This window comes from Saccopteryx leptura, chromosome 13, assembly GCF_036850995.1.
Source record: "Saccopteryx leptura isolate mSacLep1 chromosome 13, mSacLep1_pri_phased_curated, whole genome shotgun sequence".
Taxonomy (NCBI): Eukaryota; Metazoa; Chordata; class Mammalia; order Chiroptera; family Emballonuridae; genus Saccopteryx; species Saccopteryx leptura.
The window spans coordinates 56,394,372-56,409,686 of record NC_089515.1 but is presented as its reverse complement, the minus strand read 5'-3'; the positions used below and the strand labels follow the sequence as shown (position 1 = coordinate 56,409,686).

Sequence of the window (15,315 nt, the reverse complement as noted above, 5' to 3'; positions counted from 1 at the left end):
TGGCGTTGCGGGACCCCCGGCGCATTCACACGGACCCAGAGGCCGGTCCCCCCACGCCTGTCATCACGTTCCAGTGCGGACAGCTAAGCGGCCCGGAGGAGACGCCGGCCCCGATACAGTGGAAGCGCCGCGCCCTGCCTGGGAGATGCGCGCCTCTCCGGGCCGGAGCCGGTGGCCACGGCGCCCGCAGGGTCCAGAGCGGAGCCCGCAATGCAGACGCGCCGTCGAGCCTTGCGCGGAGCCCACGACCCCCGTGGACCCCTGCGCCCCCAGCGCTCCCGAGCCCTCGCGCCAAGGCCACCCGGCCTCTGCGCCCACCCGCCTCGCCACGGAGCCGCGGAGGAACCCGGAGCCCGCGCTCGCACAGAGCACTTGCCTGGCCCGCGGCCCCGGCCCCAGCCCCGCCGCCGCCGTCAGCACCGCGGCCAGCGCCGTCTCACCTGCCGCGCGCGCCGCGCCGCTCCGCTCCGCCAGCCCGCAGCGCCGCAGTCGCCGCTACCCGACTTCCATTTTCTGTCGCTTTAAAGGAAAACCGGATTAGCTGTTTCGCTCGCGCGCCGGCTCCGCGGCCCCCTCCCCAGCTGCCGTTCGCGGTCCCGGGGGCCTCTCCTCCCCCGCCTTCTTCCGCGCGCTGCTCCGCCCCTCGCGCCCTGTCCGCTCCTCCCGCGGCCGCGCGCAGCGCCCGCCTCCCGGCTCCGCCCGCAGCCGCCGGGCGCGCGCCCACCCTGACGTCACCGCCACAGCCGCGCCCCCGCCGCCCGTGGACGTGCGCGCGTGTCGCCGCGCCCCGCCCCCGTCCCCGTCCCCGCCCCCGTCCCTGCCCCGCCGCGCCGGCCTCGGAGTGCGCGTACCCGCCGCACGACCCGGGAGAGCGCACGGCGCCCTTGCAACCGCGCCCCGCACCCGGGCTCCCACGCTCCCACGCTCCCACGCTCGCCCTTCCCGGTGCCCCTGGGCACCTGCCTGCTGGGCCGCCGGAAACGCTGCTGGTACGGCCCACGTGTGCCCTCGGCCCGCCGCGCGCTGCTCGCCTCCACCTTTCGCGTTTCTTTCCCCACCACCCTGCTCGCTCCTCCTTCCCGAACATCCCAAACTTTCTCCCACCCACCCGCTCTTGGCTCCATCTCCAAGCCCTGCTCTGCTCGGGGCCAACGCGTACGGTCTAACCCAGACTCGGTCCTCCTGCCTCTGAAACCGCTTCTCCGGCCTTTGCCCATATCTTCCTCCGTCTTAGTACTTCCTCACGCCACCACCTCGGATGGCCGGTGTCGAGCGCGGCCCACGGCCCTCTGCCCTCGCTCCTGACTCCCTCCGAGTGTAACCACGCCCCCCTTATATTACAGATAACCGGCACCACCCTTGCGTATTTTTTGACCATCATTACTTTGCTCTTAGCTTGGGACGTTGGCCAGGTCCCAAATATTATATATGTTTAATGAAAGGTAGCAATGTATTTGACTCCCTAAATTAATATACTTATAAAGGCCTTTTCGTAACACACATTCCTGTGATTTTTTTTATTTTTTATACATAAATTTTTATTAATTTTAATGAGGTGACATCAATAAATCAGGGTACATATATTCAAAGAAAACATGTCCAGGTTATCTTGTCAATCAATTATGTTGCATACCCATCACCCAAAGTCAGATTGTCCTCCGTCACCTTCTATCTAGTTTTCTTTGTGCCCCTCCCCCTTCCCCTCTCCCTCCTTCCCTCCCCCCCCATAACCACCACACTCTTGTCCATGTCTCTTAGTCTCGTTTTTATGTCCCACCAATGTATGGAATCATGCAGTTCTTGTTTTTTTTCTGATTTACTTATTTCACTCTGTATAATGTTATCAAGATCCCACCATTTTATTGTAAATGATCCGATGTCATAATTTCTTATGGCTGAGTAGTATACCATAGTGTATATGTGCCACATCTTCTTTATCCAGTCATATATATATATATATATATATATATATATATATATATATATATAATTTTTTTTAACAGCGATTAAAGCCTTTAAGCAAACTCTTGGCCAATACAACAAGAATCCATAAAAGAGTAGTGTCCTTAACATGTTCACCAAGTCCAAGTTGGCACCAACACCATTCCAAATCCCTGCGAATGCAACCCAACCCCAGTTCAGTCCGTTAGAAGCTGTCACAAGGAGCAAGAGTCCAGAAAAAGTCCACATCTAGGAAAAGTCCACATGGCACTGGAATTGTTGTCATAATTCTCTACTTTGCAGCTCACGTCCAAGTCCCAATGACCGCTGCTTCTAGCTGGTAATGATTCAGGTAGACTGGAAAAGCCATCTGAGGCACGTGTGGATATGGTCTCATCTCCTCTGCCTGGAGAGATGAGACCAGGGTGCTTTTCCCTGGAGCTCTGCAACTGTGGCGTGGTAAAGAGAACCTTGGGATACACTAAGCTGGGTGGCAAAGGTAAATTCACAATAGAAGTTGGCAAAAGGGGGAGAGAGAGCTCTAAATTAAGAGTAGGTCCCAGCCTGAAATATGAGTGGGGCATTGATTTTTTGTTTTGTTTGTTTTTTCTGTATTTTTCTGAAGCCGGAAACGGGGAGAGACAGTCAGACAGACTCCCACATGCGCCCGACCAGGATCCACCGGTACGCCCACCAGGGGGCAACGCTCTGCCCCTCCGGGGCTCACTCTGCTGCGACCAGAGCCACTCTAGCGCCTGGGTTAGAGGCCAAGGAGCCATCCCCAGCGCTCGGGCCATCTTTGCTCCAGTGGAGCCTCGGCTGCGGGAGGGGAAGAGAGAGACAGAGAGGAAGGAGAGGGGGAGGGGTGGAGAAGCAGTTGGGCGCTTCTCCTGTGTGCCCTGGCCGGGAATCGAACCCAGGACTTCTGCATGCCAGGCCGACGCTCTACCACTGAGCCAACTGGCCAGGGCCTGATTTTTTTTTTTTTAACACGTGTTTGGATCCATGGAACCACCAGCGCCCGGGGTGGGGGTGGGGTGGGGATACATCAGGACACAGGACTCAGAGAACACACTTCCTGGTGCTGTCCCTTTTACAACCACACTGCAGTATTCCCAAACCCTATTACCCTCTGGCACAAGGTGGAATTGCAACAGGGAAGGAACCATCATGGAAAGAGGGGAGGTGGGGGCCCAGAATGGAGTGTAGGTTTGGGGTTTGGGAGAGCCAGGCCACTTCTTTGAGAGGTGTCTGCCTGTCACCGTTTTATCTCATCCCCACAGCACCCAGGAAAGCAACAGATGAGTGACTCCATGCTCCTGAGCCTGCCCCCCTCCCCCCTCCCCCGTCTGGGCTGGGGAGAGGGGGTTCTCTAGGCAGCCAGTTCATTTATAGATTAGACATCTGCTAGACGGTGGCGACATGAGCTCCCTCTTAATCATCGCCATCGGGAGTGAATAAATACCTGCGTTTATCTTGAGCGTGGCAGTAATTGGCTGCAAGGCATCCAGCATTCCTTTCATTAGGGTGATGAGATCCAAAAATAGATGCTGAGTGTGTTTATTGGTAACTAATAGACCTACCTGATGTGTAAAAATATATATATATATATCCTGTAAAGGCAGTGGTTTGCAGACGTGTGTGTGTGTGTGTGTGTGTGTGTGTGTCCATGCTCGTGTGGACGCAGGTGAATGCAGGTGGGTTCTGGAGGGAACAGTGGGAAGGTAGAAAGCAGGGACTCATCCATTCTTCCACCAGCTAAAGTCCTTCTTGGGAATGAAGACACATTGTGTGTGTGTATGTGTTTGTGTGTGTGTGTGTGTGTGTGTGTGTGTGTGTGTGTGAGATTCACCCTCTTGGGGATAAGTGTTCCTTCCGTCTCTCCTCTCCTGCCCCAGATGAGATCCTCCTGAGAAAACCTGGTCCTGTCTCTCGTTGGCTGGAGGTCCTCGCCAGCCGGAAGACCTCAGTGGGTTTCCCTTGCCGGGTGTCCAGGAACATTGCCAGCTTAACCTCAGATCTGGCGCAGGTTCATTAACACTGGACAACCAGCCAGAGCTCTCCCTCGGCTCCTGGTGGGGATGACTGTGTGATACGCAGGATTTCGGTCTCTGTGGTCCCCACCCCCCCCACCCCCTGAGGTTATATCTGTGAATATGTTATAGGAGGAAAAGTGAAAGAAACAAAGACAGATTTCTATGGTGGAAAACGGGTGCTGGCACAATTACCTAAAAAAAAAAAAAAAAAAAAAAAAATGTCATCGTGGCTTTGGAATCAGGCAGCGGCCAGAGAACTATGAGAGGAACAGTTGGGAGTGCCTGAAACAGACCATTATCACAGACGTGGACGCTATGGACACTGGCAGCGAGGCTTGGAAACCCTAAATCTCCTTAAAGAATGTCCACATCACCCTGAACAGACTGTCGGTCGACATAGGGACCTTCCAGGCAGCCGTCTCTGGGGACAGGCCACAGGCTGGGCTTGGAGCGCGTGGTGAGAGAACTCAGATGTGGCAACCGTGGTCATTTGGCTGAGGGCAGTTCCAAACCAAGGTGCAGCCCGGTTTCGCCTTGCGGCCTGTCGTTAAATCCGTGAGAAGAGGGGCGGGGCTACGTGGAAGGAAGAGTGACAGAGACAGAGCAGACAGCAACCAGGGCCAGAAGAGCTGGGGAAGCTGGCAGGCTGGCCAGATGGCAGAAAGCGGCTGCAGGGAAGACTCTCCCTGTCGGGAATGCGCGCACTCTCGGGGAAGGTCAGGGGTGTGGCTGTGCCCGTCCTGCGCGGGAGCCTCGGACCAGACCGGAGGCTTGTCAAAAGGTGATTTATCAATTCAGTGACCCATAAGGTCACAGACGAGCCAGGGATTGGTGATTGAGACAGTACTTACTGTAGGACCTCAGAAAGTACTGCTCAACTGTCTGGAAGGCTTCAAACTGTTAGAAGCTGCATGTAGCTCAAGAGACACCACCTGGGACCCTGGATGTTCACTCATCTCTAGCCACAGGGGGCGATCGAAGGAGAAACCGGAATGTCTGACAGACCCTAAATGTCGAGGCAGAGTTGTGGATGGTCTGAATGTGGTCCCCAACTCAAGCACAGGCCATCAGCCTGGTTCAAAATGTTAAGCATACACTTCTTACCAATTATTGGTTAATCATGAAGGGATGCTGACCTAGCACCCCCTCCCCCTCCATAGAAAGCCAGGATTAAAAACTGAAACAAGAATGAAAACAAACTGAGCAAAGACATCATTGGCAGCACACTCCGGGACCGGGTGAGGAGGGACGAACAACCAGAGAATTGATTCAGACACCTCCCTCTGACTTGTCACTCGGACACAAAGTTTACAAGACAGAAATAACCGCCTCCTGGGGAGGAGGGGAAGAGGGATTCAGGATCCAGAGTTGGTACACAGTCTGTAACATTAAAATGTTACATTGGCATCAAAAGAAAAAAAAATTATGAGATTTGCAAAAACAAAACAAAACAACAACAAAAACAAACAAACAAACAAGAAAGTTACCCATAAACAGGAAGAGACACAGTCACAAGGAATTGTTTCTTTGGGGGCCCAGATGTCAGATGTAACTGACAAAGACATCAGTGCAACTCTTATAAGCACATTCAAAGATCTGAAAGAAACTATGTTTGAGAAGAGAGGACAGTGTGAGGACAATGCACTCTAACGAAAGAGAGAATATCAACTTCTTCCAGAAGTGTTGTTGTGCAGTTAGTTCTGTTGGGCGGTCTTGCACGATGTCCACATTTGATATAATCCCAGCAACATTGTCTGGGTAGAGGGTTAAAAAAAAAACCCCACATTAGAATAGCATAATTAGTGAGCTTAACTTAGTAAGCATCTCTAGAACCTTGCGCCCAATCAAAGACTGTATAAAATTTCACCAACATTGGAAAATGCTAGGTCACAAAGGCAACGTCGGCGGATACCGAGTAATCTATTTCAGGTAGATGAAATCATCACTATGCAAAAATAACAATCCATGACAAAATATAATCGCAAAGCCCTATTCCTTTAGAAATGAAAAAAAAAATTGCATTGCTGAATAATAAGTCAAGGGATAGGGACATCGCCATGGAAATCATCAAATATTTATGCTTGAGGATAAAGAATGGCTATGATATCCATACTATAGGGATGCAGCTATCGCTATCATTAGAGGAAAATTCAACATCAAGTGCATCCATTAGAAAAGGAGAAGTGTTGACCGTGATTGAGGTAAGTATTCAAAGGAATGATGATGAGAAAAAGGGAGTGATCTCAAAGCAAGAAGGAGAACGTAGGTAGATAAGGCACACACAGATATCACTGAACGGGGAAGCAAAGGGGTGCTGAAGTAGCCAACCAAGCCAAGAACCATCTCCTCAGAAAGGACCACTAGTAAACTAGATACCTGGAAAGATTTATGATGTGAAAAAAAGGAGTTTCTCAATAAATAACATTAAAATTCATTAACAGTCGGAGCTGAAGACACAGTAATAACGGAACGATTGTAAGAGAAAATTAAGCTTGCCGTCTTACCCTCGCACTCGAAGAAATAAATAAAATGAATAATGTTTTAGAAAATATGTATGCCACCTAACTTGCCACTAACATTTTTTAAAAGAAATAGGACATTTGAATAGTTCAGTTAGCATTAAGGAAAACATTTTTTTTTTTTAAAATTTCTTATAAGGCAGATCTTCTAGAAATGAATTCTTGTCATTGTTTATCTGAGAATGTCTTTATTTCACAGTCATTTATGGTTGACTGGTTTGTTTGTTTTTTTTCCTTTTGGGGTTTTGAATATGCTATCCGACTGCTTTCGAGACTTCATTGTTCCTGATGAGAATTCTCACCAGAATGATTGCAATTCCCCTGAACTCGGTGAATCATTTTCCTCTTAGCGGCTGTTGGGATTTTCTCTTTCAAAAGCGCGATGAGGATTTGTCTCGGAGTGAATTTGAGGGAGTTTATCTTACTTTGAGCTTGTTACCCTTGGAGGTGTAGATTAATCTTTTAAGTCAAATTTGGGGTGTTTAGAGTACTGCTGTTCCTTCATATCCATTTATGTCCTTTTCTCTTCTCTTTAGACTTTGTTCAATTTATATATAGTTAAAATTCTCTCTCTTCTGATTGCATAATCTCAGTTTTCTTATTATTTCTTATGCCAGCTCAAATATGAGAATGCTTTTCAAGTCTGGAATCACCATTAGGTTATGTTTTTTTTTTTCCACATGATTTTTATATCTTTTTCTTTTCTTTTTTCTGAAGCTGGAAACGGGGAGGCAGTCAGACAGACTCCCGCATGCACCTAACCGGGACCCACCCAGCACGCCCACCAGGGGGCGATGCTCTGCCCATCGGGGGCATCGCTCTGTTGCAACCAAAGCCATTCTAGCGCCTGAGGCAGAGGCCATGGAGCCATCCTCAGCGCCCGGGCCATCTTTGCTCCAATGGAACCTTGGCTGCGGGAGGGGAAGAGAGAGACAGAGGGGAAGGAGAGGGGGAGGGGTGGAGAAGCAGATGGGTGCTTCTCCTGTGTGCCCTGGCCGGGAATCGAACCCGGGACTCCTGCACACCAGGCCAACGCTCTACCACTGAGCCAACTGGCCAGGGCTAATTTTTATCTCTTTATTTATACTTTCTATTTGATAAGTCATCATACTTTTTCTTCTATTCTTTTTTTTTTTTTTTAGTGAGTGATTTCTTTAATTTTTATTGACTTTGTGGGGGTGACACTGGTTAACAACATCATACAGGCTTCCAGTGCACAATTCTACAACACATCATCTGTATATTTAATTGTGTGTTCATCACCCCAAGTCACATCCATCCCTCCATCCTTCCATCACATCCGTCCCTCCATCCCTCCATCACATCCCTCCCTCCATCCCTCCATCACATCCGTCCCTCCATCCTTCCATCACATCCGTCCCTCCATCCTTCCATCACATCCGTCCCTCCGTCCTTCCATCACATCCGTCCCTCCATCCTTCCATCACATCCCTCCCTCCATCCCTCCATCACATCCGTCCCTCCATCCTTCCATCACATCCGTCCCTCCATCCTTCCATCACATCCGTCCCTCCGTCCTTCCATCACATCCGTCCCTCCATCCTTCCATCACATCCCTCCCTCCATCCCTCCATCACATCCGTCCCTCCATCCTTCCATCACATCCGTCCCTCCATCCTTCCATCACATCCGTCCCTCCATCCTTCCATCACATCCCTCCATCCTTCCATCACATCCGTCCCTCCGTCCTTCCATCACATCCGTCCCTCCATCCTTCCATCACATCCGTCCCTCCGTCCTTCCATCACATCCGTCCCTCCATCCTTCCATCACATCCCTCCCTCCATCCCTCCATCACATCCGTCCCTCCATCCTTCCATCACATCCGTCCCTCCATCCTTCCATCACATCCGTCCCTCCATCCTTCCATCACATCCCTCCATCCTTCCATCACATCCGTCCCTCCGTCCCTCCATCACATCCGTCCCTCCATCCCTCCATCACATCTGTCCCTCCATCCCTCCATCACATCCGTCCCTCCGTCCTTCCATCACATCCGTCCCTCCGTCCTTCCATCACATCCGTCCCTCCATCCTTCCATCACATCCCTCCCTCCATCCTTCCATCACATCCCTCCCTCCGTCCTTCCATCACATCCGTCCCTCCGTCCCTCCATCACATCCCTCCCTCCGTCCCTCCATCACATCCCTCCCTCCGTCCTTCCATCACATCCGTCCCTCCATCCTTCCATCACATCCCTCCCTCCGTCCCTCCATCACATCCGTCCCTCCGTCCCTCCATCACATCCATCCCTCCATCCCTCCATCACATCCATCCCTCCATCCTTCCATCACATCCGTCCCTCCGTCCTTCCATCACATCCCTCCCTCCTCTGCCCTCCTCCACCGCCCCACCCCCTCTCCCTCCTGTAGCCCCCACACTGTCGCTGTGTCTCTGTGTTATAATTTATATAGCTTGCTTAATCTCTTCACCTTCTATTTCTTGGTGTCAATAAATTATTCCTTGAAAACATGGCCATGCAATCTTCCATGACATGGTATTTTTTAAAAAAATTTCTCTCTAAATCTCAGTTTTCAGTGTTTGGAAAAGTATGTTCAGACAGACAGATGTTCTTCTTCTTAAATCTTGATTTGTATTTGCCTCTTTTTGAAGCTTAGAGTCTTATCAATGCACGACTGATTTGTTCAATCTCGGAAAGTCACAGCTTCCGTGACCTTTTCTCAGAATTATCTTCCTCTCCCTCTCTTTCAACTCTATGACAGTAGGGAACTCCATCTTTCAGATTTGAGGAGCCCACAGCTTACTTAAATCTGTCTTTTGAGATTTCTTACTATTCTGCTCAGTATTATATCTGCTTGGGTCTCCACCCCTGAGTTATACTGTGTTGCACATTGAACAGGAGAGAGCTCTTAGTTTTTTCTAAGCTTGTTTGTCCCCAGTGGGTCGGGATGTGTTCAGATAAATGGAATTTTATTTATTTATTTATTTATTTATTTCCCGAAGTTAGAAGCGGGGAGGCAGAGAGACAGACCCCTGCACGCGTGGGGCTGTGATGCACTCAGCATGCCCACCAGGGGGCGATGCTCTGCCCATCTGGGGTGTTGCTCTGTTTGGACCAGAGCCATTCTAGCTCCTGAGTCAGAGGCCATGGAGCCGTTCTCAGTGCTCGGGCCAACTTTGCTTCAAGGAAGCCTTGGCTGCGGGAGGGGAAGAGAGAGACAGAGAGGAAGGAGAGGGGGAGAAGCAGATGGTGCTTCTCCTGTGTGCCCTGACAGGGAATTGAACCTGGGATTTTCATATGCCTGGCTGACGCTCTACCGCTGAGCCAACTGACCAGGGCCTTTTAATTTTATTTTTGAAGAAGAAGAGCAGTGGGAAGTTCAGCAGTTTGTTTTTTTAATTGAGTTTTTTTTTAGAGAGAGGAAGGGAGAGAGAGAGAGAGAGAGAAAGAGAGAGGGAGGAGACAGGAACATCAGTCTGTTCCTCTATGTGCCCTGACCGGGGATTAAACCTGCAACCTTTGTGCATCAATCAGGACGATGCTCTAACCAACTGAGCCATCCGGCCAGGGCCAGACACATGGAATTTTCAAAGATGCGCTCGCTTTCCACTGACCATTCCTCATGTGGGCCTCATGGTCCCCCTGCCTCCGGAGGCCTTTGGTGCCTCTGACAAGCTCCAGCATCTGCTGCTCTCGGGAACATTTGTGAGCTGTTAGTCATCTTATGTAGAACAGGATATATCCGTCACTCCTCCTCTGTGAAACCCTCCCTTCAGCAAGATTTATTTTAAGAACGTGCGAAAGAACATTTCACAAGGCAGCCGGGTGAAAAACCCAGTCCTCTGTCAACATGTGGGATCCAGGGCCCCGAATGTCCGGCTAGCTGCCACCAGTCACTCCCTGGGGGGTGGGGGTGGGGGGGTGGGGGGTGGCCCTTCCCCCCCCCCCCCACCCGCTGTGAAGTTCTCATAGGCGGGCCTCGTGGCTGCTGGTCCTTAGACCCACCACGAAACTGCGCATTTGTGGGGGAACCTCTCTGCTCCCCTCGCTCTGCAGGGCTCCTGAATGAGGTGCGCTCTGAGACCTGGCTGAATCCTCAAGGTCACCTGGTAACCCGCTCTGCCCCCGCTGCTGCGGGGAGGAAAGCGAGAACGTGAAGGGCCTGGACTTGGAGCTAGCTGTTTGTCCCCCATCTTGGAGGCCCGCACGGAGCTGCTCGGAGTAACCTGGGGCAGCGCGCTTTCCAAACAGCCGTGGGGACGTCGGTGCCCGGCTGAGTTTGGCGTTGGTGGAGCCAGAGAACTTTGGGGGGCAAGAAGCAAAAGTCTCTGAGAGGGATGCAGGAGACAGGGGTGACCCCCTAGAAAGAACCCAGCTGGGAGCAGGCTGCTTCCCGCCTACGCGCCCACCTGCTCCGGGGAGAGCGTGGCTCTGGCTGTGGTGGCGCTTTGTGGGGGAGGCGGTGCTCCAACCATCCTGAGCTGTGAGTCATTTCGGACAGCCCGGATGGCAGGTGGCCACTCTGGGACCTCAGCCCCACTGGGCTCTGAACCGAGGTGGTGGGATCCATGAGCTCGAAGACGTTTTCTCTTCCACGCAAGAGCAAGGTGGCTTCCCCGCCCCCAGGGGATGGCACACGTCTTGCTCGAGCTGCCGGGTTTGCGCGTGGCTCCAGGCTCCAGCCCCGGGGAGGAGTCACACTGCAGCCCACTAAACACCCCCACTGGGAGTTTCTATAGCAACTTTCCCGGAGGAATTTCTAGGGCTCGTGGATTCTGTCACAGTAACCCAGTGAGGGGAGAAAGTGCACGGGGGTTGGGGTGGTGGTGGTGGTGGTGGAGAGAGCGGGGAGATGGGCTCCGTGGGGAGGACCCCAGAGGTGAGGGTCAGCAGCTTCGGACAGGTCCTTGCCAGCCACTTAGGGACGGGCGGGTCACCAGCTGCCCCAGAGCGCCTCACTTTTGAGAGTAAAAACGTACCTCCAAGGTGCTCAGGAAGCTGCGCTAAGGCAGGGGGGCAGGCATCTCATTCCGTCTTCCCTGAGAATTAGGGCAGGGCCAGCCAGGGCTTTGATTCTAGCGGAGGGCTGCCCGTGGGAGTCTGCAGACTGGAAATGAAATGATGCAAGAAGATGGCTCAATGAAAAGACAAAAAAATATAATAAAATAATCATAATAATAAATATGCATATAAAACCATCCTAGGCATGCAGATGCTTTTTTATTTTCTTTTTGACTGTTCATCATGACACCATTCTGGATAGCAAAGACATCTTCAAGCTTTTTTTTTTTTTGAAGCTCTCACCGGGTAAACCCTGTCGGCAGCACACTACCTCAAATCACCCATCGGCATTTTGCAGAGAGGACCAGACACGGCAGGCTGGTTAGCATGCAAGCACCGGGTCTCGGCACCGTGTGCTAGCAGGGCATGGTATTGCAAGCACCGGGTCTCGGCACCGTGTGCCAGCAGGGCATGGTATTGCAAGCATCGGGTCTTGGCACCGTGTGCCAGCAGGGCATGGTATTGCACAGGTGCTACGTGCCTGGCACGGGGCTGCACACTCCGTGAGCTCTGCCCTTGCGTAGGTAGTAACCAGCCGTGGCGGTGGGTCAGGTACAAACAGCCACAGCAAGGCAGGTGGGCTCCATTCAAAAGAGGACAGACATGCTTCTCCCTGGGCTTCAAGACTGCCCCTCGGTTTCATGGGGCCGAGAGGCTCCAGCTGCCCCTCCAGCGAAGGCAGAGCTCCGTCTGAGTGGGGGGTGCCAGGAGGAAGGTAGATCAAACCAGGAGATGGCAAGGGCACAGGTCTGAGCCACGGCGGTTATGCCTCTGACCTGGCTCTTCTCTCCGGTAGATGGTCATATGAACTCCTTTTTCAGGCTTCTTGGGGGATTCATAGTCAAGAATTCAGCCCCATTCCTGGCACAGAGCAAACACTTAACAGATTATTATTATTTTTTTTAAAAAAGCAATAAAAATAATAAAACCCCATGGAAGTTGGCAGGAAGAAAGAATCTTGTGTTGTCATGGTTGGGGTTAAGGAGTATCAGTTGAGTGGGGGTGTTTGGATGAGTCATCGGTGGTGGGACATTTCTCTAAGATTTCTCTAATAAAACCTAATTTTTTGGCTCATGCAGCCCCCCCCCCCGCCATGTTCTGTTCCCCGTTGGGAAAAAGCCTTGAAGATCTTCCTGAAGACCAACATCAAAGCCAGTTCCCACCCACCTCCACAGGAAGAGGTGTCGGATGAGAGAACCCAGGTTTGCAGACAGATGTCTAACTGAGGTCATTCCTTGACCCTTCAGCCTGTCATGGATCATTTGCACAACCAGACACGGAGGAGAGAGAATATAGTGAGAAGTTCAAGTCTGAAGACAGGACAAAGACATGTCCCGCTTTAATGTAGACTACCCAGCAAGAGGAGTTCTCTCTTACTAGAAAGAGGGTCAGCCTTTTTGGTGCCAGTGAGTCCTTCAACTGATTAGACGAGGCTCACCCACATTACGAAGGGCAATCTGCTTTATTTGGTCTATCATTTTAAGTATTAACTTCATCCGGAAACACTTTCACAAATATACTCAGAATACTGTTTGGCCATATATCTTGGCCTTTTGTGTCCCTCTGAAGTTGACAAAATAAATCATCAAAGTAGGAAAATCCACTCTAAAACAAACAGAATCTGGAGGACAAGGAGACAAAAATCTGGGCCCTGGCTGGTTGGCTCAGTGGTAGAGCGTCGGCCTGGCGTGCGGAAATCCCGGGTTCAATTCCCGGACAGGGCACACAGGAGAAGCGCCCATCTGCTTCTTCACCCCTCCCCCTCTCCTTCCTCTCTGTCTCTCTCTTCCTCTTCCGTAGCCAAGGCTCCATTGGAGTAAAGTTGGCCCGGGCGCTGGGGATGGCTCCATGGCCTCTGCCTCAGGCGCTAGAATGGCTCTGGTCACAACAGAGCAACGCCCTGGATGGGCAGAGCATTGCCCCCTGGTGGGCGTGCCAGGTGGATCCCGGTCGGGCATGTGCAGGAGTCTGTCTGACTGCTTCCCTGTTTCCAGCTTCAAAAAAAAAAAAAATACAAAAATAAAAATAAAAAAATAAAAAGGAGACAAATCTGAAGGTGAAAAGGCGTCAGAGAGAGGACTGTTAGTGTCAATCACCTGAAGGCTGAGCAAACATAATCTGTTAGGTGGAAAGAAAGTGTAGTTGTTTGAATAGCATCTCCCAAATTCATATCCATCTGGAAACTCAGAACATGACCTTATTTAGAAATAGGGACTTTGCAGGTATAATGAGTTGTGTTAAGACGAGGTCTTGCTGTTGTAAGGTGGACCCTAAGTCCAATGACAGGTATCCTTATCTGGAGAGGGAGTTAGAGAGACCCACAGACACACACACACAAAGAAGGAAGGAGGCACGTGAGGATGGAGGCAGAGATTGGAGTGCTGTGGCTATAAGCCAAGGAATGCTGGCAGCCACCACGCACAGAAACTTTCCCCTTCAGAGCCTCCAGAAGCAACCAACCCTGCTGACACCTTGATAGCAGAGTTCTGGCCTCCTGAACGGAGATCATAAATCTAGGTTGTTTGAAGCCACATTGCTTGTGGCCATTGGTACCACAAACTTAGGAAACGAACCCAGAAGGTTCCTCCCCCCTCCCCTAGTGGCTTGAGTACAAAGTGCACTGAGAAATTAATGAAATGGAGATGGATGGTCAGCAGGGAAGACCACAAATGGCCTTGGGGAACCACAGAAAACATTTAGTCTTTATTCGGAGATCCAAGGGAAGCAGAGAAGAGAACTTCAGGAAGAAAGTAAAATAACAAGATGTATGGTTTATAAAGATCCCTAGAAGGCTGGTAGGGTATGGGAGACCAGAGGTTGGATGCTCAGTGGGAGGGCTGTTCGTGGTGACCCAGCTTAGAGATGAGGGTGACCTAAGGTGACCCACTTTTTTTTTTTTTTTACAATGAAAAGGAGGACAAAAATAAATGGAAGAAAACAATATCGTCAATGAAAGAAACATTTTATTCACTGCAACAATAATACACTATAATATGATAAATGCGACATAAAAACACTTGTAATATTTTATATCGTAATTATGCTTACACGCCCATTCATTTTTAATAATCATTGTAAGAAAAAAGTACTCATTTAGATACAAATACGTCACGTCACGTGTAATGAATGGATCGACTCCGCATCCGTCGAATACGAACATGGACAGATGAGTCTTCCAATATCGATAAGGAGGACATGTAAGAGGACCCTTTTTGAGGGAGGACAGAACTTACAAAAGAAGGACTGCCTCTCTAAAGGAAGATGATTGGGCACCTTAGGGTGGCCAGAACTCTGCAGCAGAAGTAGGAATTTAGACAGGTAAACAGGTCTGAAGGTCACACTGAACCACGGCCAGCATTTGGTGATTGGACCAGTGATGCTAAAATTAATGCCGGTTTAAAGTAAGTCAGAGGAAGACAAATATCATAGGTGGAACTCAAGGAACCCTTTCGTGTGAAATCTAGGAAAAAGAGAAATAAATAACCGAAATAGAAACAGACTCACAAATACAGAGAACAAGCTGACGGTTGCCAAAGGGGAGGGGTGGGGAATGAAAAAAAAAAAAAAAAAAAAAGATCAATAGATTAAAAACAATGCCGGTTTTCCGGTTTTCTGGCTTGGGAAATTCTTTAGATGGTAGTAGATTTACTCTGGCCCTCCTTGCTTTGCTCCGTCCCTTGATCCTTTATTTACTTAACTTAAAGACTTGCTGACTCTGCGTCAGATGTGTTTTGTATCCGAAGGCACCTAGAAACTGCATCGAAGACGTTGCCTT

The 15,315-nt window shown here is 50.5% G+C and overlaps 1 protein-coding gene across 1 annotated transcript in view; it reads right to left on the bottom strand.

Moving 5' to 3' along the window:
- OTUD7A (OTU deubiquitinase 7A) overlaps positions 1-587 on the bottom strand; it is a 100,446-nt gene extending 99,859 nt beyond the window's left edge. Inside the window, exon 1 of the mRNA XM_066355371.1 lies at positions 441-587. The gene's annotated coding sequence lies outside the window, so the exon portion shown is untranslated. The remainder of the gene's footprint in view (positions 1-440) is intronic.
- Between the last annotated feature and the right edge of the window lie 14,728 nt (positions 588-15,315).